This window comes from Ambystoma mexicanum, chromosome 2p, assembly GCF_040938575.1.
Source record: "Ambystoma mexicanum isolate Mex_15411 chromosome 2p, UKY_AmexF1_1, whole genome shotgun sequence".
Lineage (NCBI taxonomy): Eukaryota > Metazoa > Chordata > Amphibia > Caudata > Ambystomatidae > Ambystoma > Ambystoma mexicanum.
In genome coordinates this window covers 7,265,989-7,271,822 of record NC_090923.1, presented here as the reverse complement: position 1 = coordinate 7,271,822, position 5,834 = coordinate 7,265,989, and positions in this window count along the sequence as shown.

The window sequence follows — 5,834 nt, the reverse complement described above, 5'->3', positions numbered from 1 at the left end:
TTATCGCATTAGGGATCGAGGATGCCACCCCAGTACATTCTTCCACAAAATTCCTTGCAAGGTATCAAGAACAGGCCACACATCGACAGCCGCCATATCAAGCCCATACAACAGTACAGGTTCTACCGTACCCAGGTAGTATTTGAGTGCTTGTAGAAGAGAGAAACCACATACTCTCCTAACTATACGTTTCATATGGGACCTCAGAGGGATTAGATTGGCCTTTAACAGATCATTCTACATCTTAATAGAGGATACATATGTCAAATTATACTCCAAATAGCGGATGGAAGCCACCCTCTCCACTTGATCAGTGCCCAGTGACCACTGTTGAACCACCGACTTCTTGCCACTAGAGAAAACCACCACCATGGACTGATCACCATTTACCACCAGATTATTACACAGAGCATACTCATGAAAAATATGAAGCGGACAATATCACCAGCAAAAGCCAACCAGTGACTGTCAAGATGGCCAAGCCTGCCAGTAATCAAACCCTGAGCGTGCCAAATCGCCTCAATATCACTTAGATAGGCATTGAAGAGAGTTGGAGCCAAGGTACAATCCTGCTTGAGTCCCACCTTAACCAATATATGTCTCGTAACAGCACCATCCTTTCTAAGGTGAACCTGAAGGTTAGAATCATGATGGAGTTAAGAAATTAGCTGAACAATCTTCATGGGAACCTTATATCTGAGTAGTTCAGCCCACAGACATTCACGTACTAAGCAGTCAAAAGTCACAGATAAGTCCAACGAAGCCATGTATATTTCCAACAACTGTGTAGCTTTTACTTTCAGCAATAGACGTTTCAGCAGCGTAGCATTTAGAGATGTACCAATTTCTAACCGAAAAACCCACCTGAAAACACGAGTGAGTGTTATTTTGGTTCAGGGAGATGTTGAGATCCATTAAGAGCAGTATATGTGGAATCAGTCAGAGCGATGGGCCTATAGTTCCGAGGGTCCATAACACTACTTTTTTTGAATATGGGAATAACTATAGACTCATTTCACGACAAAGGAACCTCATTAGTGACATATTTCCTCAAAATAATGTTTAAGGAAACGCGCCAGAAATTCTGGTTCCCGTTTTAAAAGAAGTGGCGGCAAACCATCAGGACCGGGAGCCCTAGATGGCTTAAGTCTATTTATAGCCCAGACTATATCCTCCATAGTCCATGGGCAGGGTTCATCAGTGATAGGTCGTTAAAGACACTAGGAAAGCGGGCAGCCAATAGAGGAAGCGTACCACATTTATTAGCATAATAGGAAACCCATATGCTTTCTTGTATAGAATCCACCCTGGAATCATAGGCAGAATCTTGTATTTTTAAACATTCTTAATTTTTATTTTAAAATGACTTAGTTTACACATGTTAAACTTTTAATTTATAAAATGTCATTTAAAGTGATGTGATCGAACTTCAAGGTAAACAAAACCTAAGGATAGATAATTAAATACTGTTCAGCCGTTTGATCCTCGCCGAACTTGGGAGAGTTCCGTGATGTTTAGAAACTGAATGATAGTGTAAATCAGTGTTTTATCCTTTCGCAGAAGAATCTGTGCCCATCTCATTTCTGAGTCCATCTGTATGGTTGAGATCTTAAAGTAATCTCTATGTAGGTTTCTCTTTTCTGCTTGGGTGGTACATTCCATTATGATGTGTCGAATTCTCTCTTGTGATTCTTTGTTGAGGCAGAATCTACAATATTGATCCGTGGTAGGAATTGTTCTCATTTTTGCAAGTCTTTGTATGGTAGGAAGAAGATTAAGTCTTAGTTTCAAGTATGTGTCTCGCAATGCTTGGTTTGGAAAAGGGATTAGATAACTTGGGAGCTCGTTGATAGCTCTTATTTCAATCTCGCAGTGTAAATTCATGTGGTACGTTGATTTTTCCTAAATTGTTTTGTTCCAGTCATTTCACTTGATCTTTGTGTTTTTGCATTCTGCGGCCGTGCTAAGAGCATTTCAAGTGATATTTCTTCTCTTGCAAAATTAATTTCCATGTCACGTTTCCAGTCATTCAAGACGGTGTTGTTCATACCGGTCAGGTTTGTCTTAAGAATTTCGATTGCCGGAATTTTGTCATTGTTCATCGTTTTTCGAAATAGGTCTAGCTGTTTCCACAATACCATTGATGCAAGTGACAGTTGCAATTTCGAATCTGATTCTTGGCATGGGAAAGGCAGGAGGGAGTGCTAGAATTTTCCTCCAGAATATTCCTTTGTATTTCTGCCACATGGTTTGAGAAAAGTTGATCAAGGTTTCGCTCCCATAATTCAGAACTGGTACGACCCTTTGTCTATAGAAGGCGATGATAGGTTTAAATGAAAACTTTGCAAATTTGCAGTGGAGGAATCGGCCTTGTCTGGAATCCTGTATTTTATTTATACAAGATCAAAATTGTCTATTGTTTGAATGAAGAAGAATCTTTATCATAAACTGATTGTTTTGCCGATAAGGGGCATATTTGAGCACTTTAACCAGATTTCTGTGTTTAGTAGCCTCTGAATGTCAAACGTCGATGAAATTCACATTCAGAAAGTTCCAAGCCCCTCAAATGCTTAATAGCCTGTCTCTTTTATCATCCCTAATTCTAGGATGATATTGTTGAGTGTGGGTGACCAAGGGGAGGAGAAACCTACCACTAGAGGCCACTCTAATGCCCTCAACAATGCATCTGTCCAGGGGTCTGTCACCAATAGTCAGCAAGGAATCAAAACAAATGGAGTTTACAACCCCTATATTGCAAGCCTGCTTCAAGTAGCCTGTGGACGGCCATAGGTCCTATTATGGCATCTACAAGATAAGCCATTCCTAGAAGGTTTTACAGGAATCGAAAAGGGCAGAGTATCACATCTATATGTAGATGCCAGCATGATAAAGTGAATAATAAAATGATCACTAATTCCCGGGTCCATCAAACACATAGGAGTACGCCTAGATTTCATGGAAGAAGACACAAAAAAAGTAATCGATTGATGAAGTGCAAGGACCCATATGCCAAGTATAGACAGGAGCGCCAGGTGAGGAGGCGGCCTCAATTTGCAAACGATCCCAGAAAGTCATGAAAGAATCCCAATCCATACCCGTCCTGAGATTAGGGGAGCATTCACATGGTATGATAGATTTGCCATTATGGATTTACCCTTCTGCACAATAAGCACTGAAGTCTCCTCCAACAACCATAGTGTGCTGGTATCCATCGGTCAGCCAACGATCAAATAGACTAGTAAATAGTTCCAGAAATTCCTGGATAGGATGTTTAGCAGGATTCCAAAGAACCTGTGTGATTTTTCCGTTGCGGAAACGTCTGCGACGGAAAAGTTTGCATGAGAAATGTACGCACCACAAAAAGGTTTGTACATTTCCCATGCCAACATACATTTAATACCCCTACCAACCCACACCCCCCCACACCCACCCCCACGCACACCCTACTCTTTCAAGATGCGCTGTGTCCCTGCGGCGCCGGTTCCTTTCACTTCCATGATCGGGAACCGGCGCCGCAGGGTCCTTTTCATTTTTTTTTTTTTTTTCAGGCAGCCCCAGTTTTTTCCTCAGGTGTCCCCCCCCACAACGCCTGCTCACTATACTGTACAGTGTAGTGAGTGGGGTGTTGAGAGGGACACGCAGCCCCCATTTTTTGGGTTTTTTTTTCTAGGGTGTGTGCCCCGCAACCCCCACTCACTATACTGTATAGTATGGTATGGTGAGCAGGGTGTTGCGGGGGACAGCCCCCGCAGTCTTTTTATTTTTAACGTACCTAAAATGCATGCCACCAAAGGTTCGAACTTTTGGTGTTCGAACCTTTGGTGGCATGCATTTACAACCTTTTTGTATAGGTCGGAACTTTCGGTGTGGTCATTTTGGCCTATACCGATTCCACTAGACATTGACCAGTAGTACATTACCTATACAACCCGACAAGCAAGCATGTATGCCAGGGTGCCTTCAGATATATACCACACTGAGGCTAATATTTAAATACAAATCCTTAAAGGGACAGCGTCCCACGCAAGGAGCACTATGGAGCGCCGGTCCTCTCTACTTCAAACACAAAGAGCAAATGCAGTAAAACTCTGTTCGCACCGGAAGACTTTGCCACACTTCCAAGACTTGAAATTGTTTACTTGTCTTGAGGACGGAGCCTCAGGATATTTTGTGTTTTCAACTGTGCTTTGGAATTTGGGAAAGGGAACCCAGTGTATTGCTCAAACATATACAGGCCGATTCATGGAATAAATGTGCGCCGAAAATCCCGGCGCAGAGGGGCCAATACGTGCGCTGCGCCGAAAATTAGCGCAAAGCGCAGGGAAACCAGCGCACGTCGATTCATGGAAGTCCGTGCGCAAGAAAAGCAGAAGACGTGCGCGGAAAAAGCGCGCGGCGCAGGCCGGCGCACAGGACAACCAACGTCGTGCGCCACGGCCACTGCGCCATCACTCCGAGCGCAGCGCACAGCTCTAAAGTAGGCGGGACACAGGGCGGGACACTCGGAATGGGGAATAAAATGGGGCACAACACTCGGAATGGGGAAGAATGTGGGCGGCACGGGGAAAGTTTAGGAGGCAAGTGCGCGGAACGCCCACACGCTCGCATACAACACGTATTCATGGAATAGAATAGGGCAAAAAAGCGCACGCTCAAAGCAGCGCACAGGCACAAACAGGCACAAACACGACCGCCACAAGAAAGCAGGCGGTAGCGTCTCTGCGCCTGCAAGAAATGTGCGCTAAAAGGTGCGCCAACAAATAGCACCTATATACAGACATGATCAATGTCCAATACTGTGGCCCTCCAGGACAAATGACGTACAAAGGGGTACCCACAAACACAGACACGCGCAGAGAGAAAAAATAAACGTGTGCGTGCATACCGGGGTGCGCGGTAAGTTGCACACGCGATATGGCCGGGTACGTGGATTTCAGGGGTGCGCGGGAAGTTCCACACGCGATATGGCCGGCTACGTGGATTTCAGGGGTGCGCGGGAAGTTCCACACGCGATATGGCAGGGTACGTGGATTTCAGGGGTGCGCGGGAAGTTCCACACGCGATATGGCAGGGTACGTGGATTCCAGGGGTGCGCGGTAAGTTGCACACGCGATATGGCCGGCTACGTGGATTTCAGGGGTGCGCGGGAAGTTCCACACGCGATATGGCCGGCTACGTGGATTTCAGGGGTGCGCGGGAAGTTCCACACGCGATATGGCAGGGTACGTGGATTCCAGGGGTGCGCGGGAAGTTCCACACGCGATATGGCAGGGTACGTGGATTCCAGGGGTGCGCGGGAAGTTCCACACGCGATATGGCCGGCTACGTGGATTTCAGGGGTGCGCGGGAAGTTCCACACGCGATATAGCAGGGTACGTGGATTGCAGGGGTGCGCGGGAAGTTCCACACGCGATATGGCCGGCTACGTGGATTTCAGGGGTGCGCGGGAAGTTCCACACGCGATATGGCAGGGTACGTGGATTGCAGGGGTGCGCAGGAAGTTCCACACGCGATATGGCCGGTTACGTGGATTTCAGGGGTGCGCGGGAAGTTCCACACGCGATATGGCAGGGTACGTGGATTGCAGGGGTGCGCGGGAAGTTCCACACGCGAAATGGCCGGCTACGTGGATTTCAGGGGTGCGCGGGAAGTTCCACACGCGATATGGCAGGGTACGTGGATTCCAGGGGTGCGCGGGAAGTTGCACACGCGATATGGCAGGGTACGTGGATTCCAGGGGTGCGCGGGAAGTTCCACACGCGATATGGCCGGGTACGTGGATTCCAGGGGTGCGCGGGAAGTTCCACACGCGATATGGCCGGGTACGTGGATTT